Here is a 14,937-nt window from a genome sequence, read left to right as displayed (position 1 = left end):
TTCAGAGCAGAACTGTGGGAATCTGCCTATGGTTTTTGTTGAGCCCACCTCCATCAAAATCCAAACTATTGATGAATTAATAGGAAAGCGTTGCTCCCTGCCTAAGGATGTGCCAGGCAGGGCTGGGCTCTCCAGGAAGACGTGTGAATGAGGGTTGAAAATTCCCAGCCAACTTCTTGGCACCTTGTAGCAGGGAACTTGCAGATCTTTTTTAGATACTACTTCAGGTTCAAGTGGTGAAGTCAGTAGTAATTCCCTAATGAACAAACCAGCTTGCTTACTAAATTAAAAGCAACAGTTGCTGCAAGACTGGGCAGATGTGTGTGACCTGCTCGAGCCGGCTGCTGCCCTGAGCACCCTGGGCATTGCAGGTTATGATGCGGAAGAGCAGGACGTGCAGCGCTGCCTTTGCATTGAGCTGGTCAGCCCTGGGATCTCCACTTCCCCTGGACAGTCCCCTTCGCCAGTGCTCACCTGACTGCCGGCACCACGTGGATTTGCAGGTCGAGGTGTTGCTGCTGCCTTTTGTCCCTGCTCTGGGGTATTTCAGGGCTGCCTGCAGCGAGCTGTGTGCCAGGCTGTGTTTGATGGCATCTCTGCAGTGGCAGACGAACCAGCTGGCGTTGCACTCAAACAGAGCATGGCGTTTGCTTAGGAGGAGCCTGCGGGGATGACAAAGCAGTTCCACTGTGTCACAGCTGGCACCGGGGCTGGCGCTGGGCACATCAGCAGCCGTGTGTGCCAGCATGAGCCGGCACAGGCATGCTGCAGAGAAGGGACCCTGTGAGACTCTGCCCTCCTAGGGACAGACTGAGCGGCAGCAAGAAAAATGAGGGACTTTCAGGGGCAGCTGTGTTTTACTAACCCAGTCATAATGCCCCTAAAAATCCTTATTGTTCTTGCAATGGTCAACTGTGCCCTTCAGTGCGGGAAGGCCTGCAAAGGAAAGCACGTGGGGCAGGGCAAGCGTGGTGGGGCAGGTCTGCCCTCGGGAAGGCACGATGGCAAGTGGGAGCAGCGTTTCAGGCGGGAGAAAGAGGTTCTACTGGAGTGGAGCTGGAAGGATGCATGGTTGTCAATTGTGGTTATGGAGCACGTACTGTGCATGAAGCTCAGGGCACAGGAGCTGCAACACAAAGTGGGGGAAATGAAAAAGCCAAGTGCTTTTCTCCCTGCTCTGTCTTTCATTCCCTGCCCAGCTGCGTGAAATGCAACTGGAGAGAGGCACAACCCAACCCCCAAGAGAGCCCAAGCTACCCCTACCTCCAGTCACAGTTGTACTCCTCTTTCAGCTAACTGCTCTAGGTCTTTGCTCATCCCTAACACCCCTCTCTGAGCTTTATTTTCTACTCTTAATTTTCCAGATCAGCCCAGAATTCAGTAATGGCCTGCAAAGAAGCAATCTGTTAAATAGAACCATAATATTAAATTATTTGGCATCTTTATGCACTCTTAATGCTTTATTTCTGAGAGCTTCTATATGTTGAGTAAAAGTTGTTATTTTCACTAACTCTGGAACAATGTTCAAAGCTTTTCTCTTTTAGGAGCTCCACCTGGAGTTACCTATCCATAGCCAGTCTGGCTTCACAGCACCAACAGTCTGGTTGGATTACTTGTTACTTTTTTGGCAAGGTTTTGTTTAAGACTTTTATAAAGTTTATAAATTAATCAATATGATTATCAATTAATTCTGCTTTATAAGCCTATGCCAGTGGGTTAGAAATGCATGGTTTTGTCTGTAGTGACTACATAGACTTGCTTTTACGTAGCACTTGCCTATTTTTAATTGGGTTATATGGCTCTGGAGCAAGATTTACTCATTTGTTATTTGTTATTCTTAGGAGCATTTCATCTGCTTTCCTTAAAGCTGAATTCTTTATAAAGGAGAAGTGATGAGAAACCCTGCAGTGAGTCCCAGGTCTCCCTGAACGTTGTGAGGATGCTGCCATAGTGACACTGCTCCAGTTAAGGTATGGTATGAACCAGGAGCTGTACCAGCTGCTGTGCAATGTGCTCACATTAAGTCATCCTGCCATAGCTGTTGCAGAATTCCCAGCTCCCCTGTGTAAGCAAGCCCTAAAGGACAATCCTTATCTCAGTGACTGTGACTAGATAAGACGAGACAATGGGTGCAAGAAAGGCACTATCAGCTGAGGATGGGTACTGATCAACCAGCTGGGAACAAAGAAACTTGGGCTGCTCAAGGGCCCACAGGACTGCCCTGAAGTGCTCTTCCCTGTGGCTGATTCCAGGAACATTTTGGAACTTTTGGAATTGTTTCTTTCAGGAATGACTGCTTTGAGACCTTTGATTTCTGAGGCTGCCCTATTACAGGAAGCCCCAGACCCTCTGCTCTTCTCCACAAGGATTCCTTCATCTAGCAGCTCTCATGTCCATCGGATACTGAAACGAGACTGAAGAGCTTCAATGTTCCTTGACAAGATGGGTGGATGGAATTAATTCCTTCTGTTCTGATCCTGATACCTGCCAATCACCTCAACTGCTAATGGGCTGCAGAGCAACAACCTACTACAGTGGAATATTTTGTGCTGAAAACAGGAAGATTGGGAATGAGGGTTTGTAACTTTTTTGGATGTGTTTCTATGGCTCAATTTTTATCTTTAGTATCACCACCTTACTCAAAATAAGAATATATGTAAAAATAAACACGTTTTTGCTTTGAAATACTGGAATACTCCTCCCCAGCTTCTTCCTATCTCAGCTCTGCCCCTGTGAAGAGAACCTGCTCATGGATTTTAAAGCCAGAAGGATGAATCTGAACCTCTGCCACTGGACGCGCACAGAATAACTCCCGCAGCTCATCCCAAAGCCAGGACCCTGATGAATGGATCTTTTCCTAACGTGCTATGGGAACTCTGCCTGTACAAGTGTCTGACAGGCTGTTGTACTGCTTTGTATCCTTATGCCCTGCACCTCACAGCAAGCTGCAAGTTTCCGGCTGTTTCTCGTACAGCCTGCGGATGAAACCCTTCATGTATGTGACTGCGTGTGGTGAACAGGAGAGCGCAGCACAGGGGGTTGGTGCTATTTTTATCCCAGCTGTTCCCAAAACAGCTCTCGCAGCCAGGCAGGTCACACGCACCCCATCCAGTTGCCACACTGCCTGTCAGAGCAGAGGGTGGGTGAGCAGAGCTCTGCAGGACACTGGGGACGTGGCCAGGGGCTGATCTGCAGGATCCCTTGCGCATATCCCACAGGTACACACTGTGAGATAACACAGTGTAGCTCTTTAACACTTCAGGGCATTTCCAGCAGACCCATGATGTGTTTCTCAGTGCCCAGGCTTAGCCTTGCACTAAGATTGCAAGAACAAGTTAAGGTTTGGTTTTTATAAGTTCAGTGTCAATTAACACCTCCAATTTGGCCTGGAAAAATGCAAGAATATCTAAAATAAAGGTGTTCTAAAAAGTACACGCAGGCATTCATGGTATTTTTCAGACTCGGTCTCAGGTGATGCCATCAGCTTCTACTGCAGTTAACCTCTGACCCAGCCTTCCGTGATGTTGCCATCCCTAGTCTAGGCTAAGCAGTATGAACATTAAAATAGACCCTATTGAAATAAAACACCCTGGTACTCACATGCACAGAATTCCTTCCCTGAAAAATGGGTAACAGCAGATGAACTAAACTTGAGCCACCATTCATGTTACTTTGCACATCCCTTGGAAGGCGCACAGCTTTTAGCCTGGCAATAGTGTTACAAGAGTCCACAAAAACTAGACCTGAAGCAGCAAAGAACAAAGGGTTTAGGGTGAGATCCCAACAGGGAAAAGAAAAAAGTCAAATTTCCCTTCAAGTACAAGCAATTCTATGAATGTCAATTCAGGCACCAGTGTTCTGGGCTGCAAGGAGCCTCTCACTGCGGGGGACACTTTCTGTCCTGCCTGGTAATACTATCAGCTGCTTTCAGTACACAACTCCTGTCCAGAATAGTTTAATGGGGTATGCTCAATCAAAGAGAAATCGTATGTCAGCCACATAAATGGAATAAAGCCAGTGCAGGAAATACATTTTGGAGACAAATTTGTTGCTTTCTTTTACTGAAGCCCCTTGGTACTTACTTTGGTTCCTGATGAATAGCTGCTTCACAGAGAAAATACAGTTATTTAGGCAAACTTTGGTCACAATTTAAACATTTTGTTTCCAGCAAGCCTGAAGAAATCCAAGCTCAAGGAACCTTTAGCTTTAGCAGGTCCCTATTGGGCTTTATCTTTTTAGTTTGACCAGAATCGCCCTATTTAACTAAGGGAACATTTGCAAGAAAGAAGCAGCCCCTTCTCCAGTGGGATGGCTGGGCCAGCCTTCACAAGACCTGGGCCCTGTTCTGCTTGTATTGCCTGGGGTTCAGAGCTTGATATCTGGTACTTTTTGAAAAGGAAAACCAAAACACACACAGACATCTCCCCTGCACAGTGACCAGAGACTTCCCTGAGCCTCACCTTAAGCACACAAACTCATCAGCCGATTTAGGAGAGCTGATGTGTGCCTTTCTCTGCAACGTCAAGCCTGGAAACTTTGTTCTGTCCCTGGAGCAGGACTGCTGTTCCTAACCTAGAGCCTGGCAGGCACAAAGGCCTCTTGTCACTGAGGCTGATGCTGCTTACGTGCAGCTATTTGTTTTTTAAAAAGAAAACCCCAAACCATGCTCTTTTCTGCCTAGTAAGAGAAAACACTGTGGTATTCCAGGGAAATAATGTCGGGTGTAATGAGTTAAATCCCACCTTGTAATTGTCAGTCGTCCTCTTGCCTGTTTGTCATGGTGCCCATCAGTCACCTGTGTGACAAACACGGGAAGGATCCTTGATGACTCCTGTACCTGCAAAACATTCCCTGCCTTCTAAGTAAGTTCATATTCCTCTAAAGGTCACTTACTGTCTCCTTCAACTTCCTGTGACTTTTGTTCAGCATTTTAAAGGAAAAAATCAAGACAGATTTATGGTTTCTATAGTCTATGGTTTACAAATATACTCCCAGTTCTGAGCTGATCCACTGCTGATGATTCATTCTCCCACAACAGGCTGACATCCCCCAATAGTGCCAGCATATACAAGAGGCATTTCTAATCATTACATAACAAAGTGGAACAGAAAAGGACTAATGATAAGTAAATAGGGTCTAATGACATCTCCAGTGCTCCAGTACATAGGACAGGTTTTGGTCACAGCTATTACACATTCATGCCACGCTACAGGTTACAATATAGTCTGGTATTTATGTCTAGCAGCACAGATCTATGGTACACGTAGTACCAAGTGTTTTGCTCCAAGATGAGAAGCAAGTCTATGGATTCTAGCATGTGGACTTCCAAGCAGTTACAGCTTGCTCTTAATTGGCGAAAGGAAGCCAAAGGAAATCATGTGCATAGGAGTCAAATACCATTTTTAGGAGTGGGGACTGCATGTGTATTTCAAAAGGGATTAAAATAGCCAGAGACTAAGGCACACTAATGATTAATGGTCTCTTTCTGTGAGCTGAGGACACGTCCTACAGAATCTGGCCCTCCTGAAGTACAGTTTGGCCCAGCACATTTTAAAGGCACAAACTGGTTGGTTATTTTCCTTTACGTTGTGGATCAGCTATGTCATGTGCCTTGAATTGTCAGCTCCTGTTTCTGTAGTGTGTGATGTACACGAGTAGCTCTAACCCAGCCTGACCCAGTGAGCAGTGGTGTATCCCCACAGCCAGCAGCCCAAAGACACTGCAGTAAGAACTTGCACCATACATTAACCCTGGTGCTGCAGCTGGGACAAACCAGCCCAACAACTGTGTTAAACCCATTCAGTTTTTGTGACTCTCCTTGCCCCCAGTCTGTAACTGTGCTGCTTCCTAATCCCCTGCCTGTCCCTCTGGCCAGTGGCCACTGAGCAGTGCCTTTCCTCAGCAGGAGCAGGCAGTCTCCTGATGGAGAATCTTGCAAGTGGGGGTTATTCTTTAACCCTACTCCCCACAGGCCAGTCTCGGTAGGGTAAGGAGAGCCTGCAGCGCTGCAGCAAGGCTGGCACTCTGGCTGCCTGATGACCTGTTGCCAGAGAAAGCTCCACAGGGCCCTGTGGGTGCTGGGGAAGGCTGGAACCCAAGAGGAGGTGAGCTGGGGGCTGCTTCACGCTCTACCCGTGCTCGCAGTGTGGCAAAAAATGTCCAGGGTTAACCTCTGTGTGCCCCCCACCCCAGGCTGCACCAGAGAGAGGAGCCTCCATCTGGCCCAGGGGACTTCTGCAGCTCTTAATTGCTCTGTGCTGCTGAACAGCCTCACCATAAATGAGTACAAGGTGTTAAAGAAGGATGCGTTAGTGGGAAAGATCCCGCTGAAACAAAGCTTGGATAGAAAACACGTGCGTGCTGAGAGCACGCACTCTCCCCAGCCCTGCTCCTCACCCTGCGCGGGGTGATTAATGCCTTACAGACACACTGGCTGGTGTTCAGTACCTCTGCCTTGTCCTCGAGCATCCCTATGGCCTGCCAGGCCAGTGGGGTTTCGCTGCAGGAAGGAGGCCAACTGAGAAGCTGAGTGGCACCATCAGTGCAGCTGCCCTGTTCCAGCATCGTGCCAACACCACTGATGTGCCCATTAACGGTGTTTCTTTTCCTGCATAAACAGTACAAGGCATTACTATAAGAAAACTTGAAAATGACACAAGTGAGGAACTTCTGGGAATTCCTCAGGTTTTTCCATCTGCAGAGGAGGGTGAAAATTGTCAGCTATAAAAATATTATAGCTTTTGCTGTTAAACAAATCATCATTTATCAACAGGTAGCTGAATTCCATCCAATTGTGCTGGCAGAGACAGAACTGATTTTTTTCCCCAATACTATTGTATAGTAAGCAGCTGGCAGAAAACTGGCAACTGAGGCTGTGCTGGATGAATAAACCCATGAGCCTCGGAGCAGAAGGCACAGTATCTCATGGAGCAACTGCAGCTCATGATGGAATGTGTTGAACAAACGCTTGTTAACAATCTGTGCACAGGCAGAGAATTGCTTGATGAAAAGGTGCTGGAAAAATGTCATTTAAATAAGACACAGATTTCCTCGGGTTATCAAAAGAACAAGCCAGGGTTTATGTCTATGAATACTAAACTGCAGCAGCAAAGCAGCAAATGTTAGCATTTCTCACTCATTGAAATGGAGAGCCTGGTAATAATGAGTGAAATGTCCCAACCAGTTCTAAGATAGGAAAGGCAAGCCAGAAAGCCAACAGAGAGAGCTGGTTTTATATTGGTTTCACAGCTCCCAAATTCTGCTGGAAAATTTTCCACTCTTCCAGATGTTTTCTGGGGGAGAGGGAGAGAGATGCTGTGATTTCAAATGCTGTGCTGCTTCTAAGCTGATCAGACCACACTGCACCATCTGGGAGAAGGGAAGGTAATAAGTGAAAATGCCCCACCAGGAGATATTGCCTCAGGCTGGAGCTCAATGCCTTGTACAGCAGCGTATTACTGCCCTGTGTTCTGTACTTAACACTGCTCTGCTTTTGTCTCTGCTTTGCAGGCATTTTATTTTTATCATGGGTAAGAGCAGGAATGTGTGTGTCTGTGAGAGAATGAGCATGGGGCTGCAGGCTTCATCTCACTGCAAATAATATTTTGGCAGGAAACCTGCAGGAGATTAAATTAGGGGCCTAGTGACTGAATATTAAAACATTTCAAACTCTGAGTTCCTTTAAATAAGCAGCTACAAAACAAGGAGGGAGTCTGACAAAATTAGCAGGTCCAAATGCTAAAGGAATCCACCACAGGTCATTTCTTTATTGATGCAGATTTAAAACGACCTTTTCTATTATTTTTATTAGAAGCTGTGGATGTCTACATGCTATTTCCTCAATGCATTTTGAGTCCAGATTAGCTAAAGTTTTAGGTGTTGGCAGACTTGCTACAATAGAAGGGAAATGCCAATGGAATAACTTTAAACATGATCCAATCCCTGATGATTCATTGGATGTGTTAAAATTTCCTTTGAGACCGTGTAAGTAATGCAGGGACTGGAGTGCAGAGTGCCTGTGACTCAGCTCTCTGCGAGGCAGCGGGAGGATGTCAGAATTACTCACTGGGACAGGAGGAATCTCATTTATCTATTTATAGGCAAGGCTGAGATGAGCTTGTACCATTAAAGAGCTGAGTTTGCCAGTTCCCATAAGGGGAGGAGGAGGGAAGGACCTCACTTCAGCTGTGGAAATAAAAGCCTCGGTATGGGCATCCTTTTTCCCCCCATTTCCAAACCCGGTGACACGACCCTGCATGTAACCATCACCATGGCTGACACCCTACCCGTAAAGAAGTTATCTAGGAACACATGGCTCTGGATTACCGATCCAGTCTCTCACTATTACAGTCCATTACATCATATCACGCTTTTTGGCAGGCTATTCCAGCACTTCATCTTAAATTTCCAGCCTTAATATCATTTGTTCTTGTGCCAGCATCGTAATTTAGTTTAAACAATACTCTTTTTTTCTCTGATCTTTACCTATCAGATGTATTTACTGAAAACAATCCTATCTATCTCCTCTAGTCTTTGTTTTGAGAAACCAAACAAATGAAGCTCTTCTAGTCTCCTCTTGTTCTAAACCCTCTGATCATCCTCAGTGCCCTTCTCTGTACCCGCTAATCTTCCTTGAACATGAGTGAACCTGTATCTTCTAGGATTGTGTTTGCCTTTCCATATCAGATCAGTGGCTCACAGTTATCCCTCGGAGCAAGTAATTCTCTTTTTTCCACCACCCTGCTTTTGTCATTCTCAAGTGAGTAATGTGATATTCTCGTTATTCATTTCTAACTGCACGTCTTTCTACTTTGTCTACTCAACCTCAGACAAATTCTGTCCTTCAGTTACTGCTGATTGATGTTCTGATCCTCCTCTGTATTAACAAAGCCTGTGTCCTCGGCAAGGTTCTTCACTGCATTCCTACTGCTGAGCCAGAGTCATTAACGAAACAAGTAAGCCTGGCTCAAGACTGACCCTTGAGGAGTTCCACTTAGGAACTGCCTCTGTCCGGCTTTTCTCCTTTCCACAGAGCTCATTGTCATTTGCTTTCAGTTCTGCATTTGCCATGCACACTAATCCCCATCTTCTCAACTTCAGCTAGTAATTTCCCATGTGGTGTAATATCAGATTCTCGACTCAAGTCTGGATAGAGTAAATCACCTGTATTTCATTTGTCTAGGAAAAAAAATCAGTCATCAAAGAGAAATATGAGGTTAAGCTGAGCTCCTTTAATGTGCCAGTTCTTTCCAAATCCCAGGATGGAAATCTGCCAGTGCACCTTGATCTGAGCACACTGAATTCTTTAAGCTTTTCTTTCCATCTTACATGTGATAATTTTTATTCCCTTACGTATGTTCTTACTAGAAATCCTGTCTTTGCCCCACTGTTCAATATGATCAACTCTATTGAAAATGCAGGCAAAGTGGTTTTAATTCATTGCTAGACCATATGTAGAATGGGCTAGGCTCAACCCCATTCTCACTACATAATGACCACGTTTCTTCTTTTTCTCTGTAGTATTTATCTACCTGAATCTTCTGCCATCTGTTTCATTTCCTTTTCAAAGTCTGATTCACAACTTTGACATTTCTCATTGTACCCCTGCATCTCCTGACCTCAGCCAACTGAAGCTGTATGACTGAGGCAAATAACTGCCTCCAGTCTCGTGCCCCACCACTCTTCTCTGATGCTGCCCTTGTGGCAAAGATGACAGAAGAGCCCATAAACCAGGTCCAGAACTGCTAGGCTGAACACGTCACTGCAGTGCTCAGGACCTGCTGCCTAAGCTGCTTAGTCAGCCCTGTGTCAGGGTGATGGGCTCCAGCAGAGATCAAAGCAGGTGGTGGTTCCCTGCAGTAGTTCCCCTCCACATCTGATTTCAACCCCTGTGAACTGAACACCCTCTTGCTGATCAGACCTTCTGCCCATTCCTTGCCTGCTCTCAGTTAACTCCCCCCATGGCTTTGGGACTGGTTATTTATCCCACCAATCTTGCAGTGTTTCCCTTCAGGGTTCATCCTCTTGCATGTTCCAGCTAGTTTTGGAATCCAGTTTCCAACACATGTAACTCCTCAGCCCTTCAGTGCAGTTGATTCCATTAATTAGTTCCCTTAATTTCTCAGCATTTGCCCTTTTTAAGATGAATATATCTGGTGTGTGACTACAGACAGTGCTGGAGATTCAGCCCTAATGAGGTACCTTTAAAAGCTCCTGTTTCCTTACCAGAGTCTTCAGAGGCACTGGGTGACTCACAGCTTGGTGCTTTAGAGACAATAAAAGAACTGCACTTGCCTTTCTGTGTGTGTGAGACTCCATGTGACCATAACACTTCTCAGTATTAACCAGCATTTTCATTTTATAGACAACTGAGACATAAAGAGCTTGAAGATCACAATTCAGAAGATACTGCATTGTACAAGGAATTAGCCAAGTGCCTAAGGTGAAGTACAAAGCTTCCTAACCCCACTGAGATCACTGCAGCAGTCCAACCTTGCTCACTTGAAAAGCAGGCATCTGTGCCACGCTATTTGCTTTGAATTCTGTCTACCTCTTGAAGAAAGCAAAGCACATCCAGGCTGCAGACTGCCATAACCCAGACACACAGCCCAGACAGGCAGCAGAGGCTCAGCTGAGACTGTACAAGGCCAATACCAGACAAGAGGAGCTGTGCCCTCAAAAAGACTCTGCTAAAACATACTACTCACCTAAGCCCATTTAAACACCCAAAGCCCCAGCACTTACTGCCACTCAGGTGTCTGTATTCAAAGTGGGATTCGAACCTCAGCAGTGGGCCACTGACAGACTCACCAGTTTTCCCCACTCCCTTGGAGTCACTCTGGGATCCTGCCCAGGACACATCGGTGCCTCACCTGCTTTCTCAGCTGCATGGCCCTTGCCTCCCAGACCAGTGTGACATTCCCACAGCACTAAGGCCATGCTGCCATCCCGGGCAGGTAGAAGCTGCCTTCCACTGGCATACTGGTGCATGCTCAAACCCTGTGAATGAAGAGCAAAGCACATTTCTCTCCTCTCAGCTCCATTAATATACTTGAAAATACTTTGGAATGGGAGAAAAATGTGCCCCTCTCCCAAAGCACATCTGCCTTGAATGCCCACTGCTCTGCTGGGCACCTACTGACCTTGACAGTGTCACAGGACTCATGTTTTTCTGAAGAGTAACCTCCTTGTGAACAGGCTCTTTGCTTTGGGAAGCACAAGGCAGGCTTGTCTTCCAAGTGTCCAAGCCTCCTTTTCACGTCTGTTTATTCCTTCACTAGCATTTATTTTTGGCCCTGAAAGAAAAAACCAACTCCACATTAAAGGGATGGTGTCCAGTTAAACCCACAGGCTGCACCACCCCCTTTGCAGGGGAAGGCAATGGAGGAGACCAACAGAAAATACAAGAGAAAAATCTACTGCCTGTTGGGCACAAAACTGCTTTTGCTTTCTAGTGAGAAGGCAGCAGAGCATCTTCAGAGCAACTGGTTAAACAGGCCAGATCCTGCATGCCTGAGGCTTTACTGTGCTCGCAGTAACAAGTCCACGGGCCACATTTCCATATGTACTGGAAAGCCCTTCCATTTAGGATTGCTCAGGGGAGCAAGACAGCATGTTCCATAATGTCACACTCTGTGGTGGGTCTAACTCTTTGGCAATCCCAGACTTTACAACATCACCTATCAATGACAGCAAATCAGAAAGACACCCTTTTGAGCCCCTCTACACTGATCCAGCAGCCCTTTTGGCTACTGGAGAGAGGACAAGGCTTCTTACGCTGTGGGAAAGAGCTTAGGAGGGGCTGCAGGTGATGGCTGCCTCCTGAGACCAGTGCCAGCTGTGCACACACTCCTTTCCCTGCTCAAGGCTAGTGCTAAGCCAAACAAAAGCATTTAGGCTACCAGTGGATTACCCCTCACCTGTTTGACATTGCAGAGAAGTGCTCACAGTCCAGTGCCACCTCCATGCCTGTCACCTCCCAGCAGAGAACTGCAACTGTGTGTGGCCCAGTGCAGCTGCAGAGGGGCCATCGAGGGGTTCATGACGCTGCAGTCTGAGGCATAAAGTTCAAGGCAGAGGTCCTGTGCTGAGAGTGTGTGTGGTCAAGACCTGCATTCCTTTGGGGAGAGGCAGAGGAGGAGAGCTGGACTGCATCAGGAGCTCTTCAGACTGGATCTGCAAGAGGAAACAAGCTCAATTTAGCAACAACTGCATTTTGGGCCACCCATCAGCATTCAGCATCCCATGCCAGGTAGCTGTGCTCCCTTTCTGTAACACAGTGACTGAGCTGGGCACCGGAGAACAAAGTTATTAAACTACCCTGCTCTCAAGACCTAGTGACAGCAACACAGCCCTGTTCACTGAAGTCAATGGGACTCTGGCCACAGGCCTGATCCCTCTCCTTCCTACATCAATACCTATCTTTTAGGTCTATCGGCTACCACGAAATTACAGCTGTCAGGCCTTGGATGTCCACAAGTCCATGGCTGGGTCAAAAGAAATAGAGCAGCAACACTTGGACATGACGGAAACTGAAACCTTGGGAAAGTCTGGGTCTGCCTTGCACACATAGCAAGTTAGCAGAATATTAATGATACATCACTCAGAGTAAGTGCCTCTGGATGCGTGGCTGACTTTGGCAAGGGGCACTTTGAGAAGGATGAAACTGCATTTTCATTGCTGAACTCTTCCTCCAGTACTAAGATGTGCCCCATGGGATGCTGGTAACATCCTGGTAGTGTTTGCAGAGAGCAGCAAGGGGCAAGCGTCTTACACTGCTAAACTGTATATGCCAAACACCCCTGAATATCACAGTCCAGACCCAGGATTTGCAAGCACAGAGACACCCACATGTAGGATGTCCTCCAAATAGCCCATGAATCTAGAAAGAAAGAGAAAAAAGGATTTTGTATTCTTTCCTTTGCATATAAAACATCATTAATAAGAAAACCAGATGCATTGTATCGGTAACTGACAAATTAAGAATTCAGTCAGGGCTGTTGAAGAACCCACAGCATCCCTGCAATACCAATAATGAGTATTTATAGCCTACTATGCAAGGAAAGCATCCAGAAAAGCTGAATGATTAGAATGTAATACAGTCATTCCAAGGGAGAAGTCTAGTGCAAGGCGCAGGCAGCCAAGATCTCACACCATCTTCTTGTCTTTTGAATTATAAACCCCATTGTTCCTGTTCATGTATCTCTTACACAATGTCTCGGTTCCTCGGCAGCAAATACCCATTTTATTCCTGCTGAATTTCACTGAAGTTATCAGATTTATACTTAAGCTGAGAGGCAGACCCATATTCCTGCTTTATATATAAATCTCTCAGCTGCCTATTCACAAGGATGTGCAGCTTAGCAAAAGAATGACTTGACAGAATGAGCTGAGTGGCAGGGTAGCTGTTAGTCTTCATGATATTACCAGAGCATCTGGAGAAGTTACATGCAGTACTAACACAAGTATGAGCTCTTGAAAAAGCTAACAAAGGAAATAATACACAGAGGGTGGGAGGTAAGGAAGAGCCACAGAAAAGACAAGTAGCTGTACAACTTCACATAGCAGGGGCAGGAGCAGATCCCTGTCTCTCAGCCCTCTCCCGCTCCATGCTACCTGTTGGTCCTTCCTGTTTCTGCATGTGGATGTGACGCACCTTAGACAAAAGCTCAGTTAAGTATTTCTTTTCTTATTTGTCAAGAGCAGCAGCTTTCTGTTAGTTCTGCCAACAAATTCTTTCCCGTGATTAGTACCTGTCTCCTGTGCTGAAGACATCCGTCTCTCATGGATCAAATCCTAATACAGCAAAGCTCTCTTCTTAGAACAGAACACGTTTTCCATTTCTCCTGCTAACATTCCTCCTCACAATTGCCCTTGTTTAGCCCTATGATAATTTTATGATCCAGTCCCAACATAACTCACAGTACTTCCCATTATTGTGTGCCAGAAGTGTTTACAGAGCCATTTTTGTGGTAGGCACCAGCCTTTAGACATTCCACATTTCCTGTTTCACTGGAGCCTATCACACGCTGCTCAGTACTGAAATGCAAGTCCCTGATTAATTTATACACAGCGAAGTACTTCAGTCATTGCAATGATAATGTAATGGAGAACAGCCCATTAGCAAAACCTGACTATACCTAACAGGGACAAATGATTTTCTTTTCATGTTTCCCTCAGTATTAAGATCCATTAATCATCTTTAAAAAACCCCTATCCTGACCACAAACTGCCTTTACACTTTCCCACTTGTACTACATGGGATAACTGGGCCACCCTTCCCTGCCTTCCCTCACAGCAAGGAAACCTCTGACATGCACAGAACTGGGTTTCACCACCGCGTGGGACTTCACAACTGGTCCAACTCCACTAATATTCTCTTTATAGCATCAGAATATAATAGCCCAGTTTTAACAATAAGAAATCAAGATTCAATTCAGTATGCTCTGAAGGAGTGAAAATTCCTAGCAACAGTTGAAAGGGAAGTGGAATTCATAAATGCCTCTTTCATCTTTATCAAATTACTCTTCAATGCAGTTACATTTATTAATAACAACATCCCTTAAACCACACTGTGAAACTCCATTAGCAAGAAATGCTTTAAAATGTTCAACAGGCTGTAACTGATGATTTATCAAAAGCTAAAACAATTACATACTATAAGCAGAGTGGGCATTTTTATGGGCTGAGAAGCTTGCCAGAGGCTGCTATGATATATTCAGAAATGGACTGTTTGCATGGCGTAACTCCACTTTTTCTTTCATTCCACCACCTAACATTAGCAAGGGGCCATGCAAGCTAATAGTATTCTTAGAGATCTTCTTCATCTCACTTCCGTATGCACTCACCCCTAAAAATGCTGGTGGTCATTTCAAAGTCATCACCTGCAGCATCTGCTCTGAGGTACCAGGCTGCTGCTCTGAATGGGGATCAGAGAGA

The 14,937-nt window shown here is 45.8% G+C and overlaps 1 long non-coding RNA gene across 1 annotated transcript; it reads left to right on the top strand.

Annotated features, from left to right (window-relative positions):
• Positions 1-654: 654 nt before the first annotated feature.
• LOC134160568 (uncharacterized) lies at positions 655-3,432 on the top strand. The gene is made up of 2 exons (XR_009963601.1): positions 655-1,970; positions 2,288-3,432. It is a non-coding gene; the product is annotated as an uncharacterized LOC134160568 (long non-coding RNA).
• The last annotated feature ends 11,505 nt before the right edge of the window (positions 3,433-14,937 follow it).

Source organism: Pezoporus occidentalis, unplaced genomic scaffold (assembly GCF_034315485.1).
Source record: "Pezoporus occidentalis ecotype Australia unplaced genomic scaffold, CSIRO_AGI_Poc_V1 ctg160, whole genome shotgun sequence".
In the NCBI taxonomy this organism is placed as follows: Eukaryota; Metazoa; Chordata; class Aves; order Psittaciformes; family Psittacidae; genus Pezoporus; species Pezoporus occidentalis.
The sequence above is the reverse complement of the archived record's forward strand: the minus strand, read 5'-3'. Positions and strand labels throughout refer to the sequence as shown.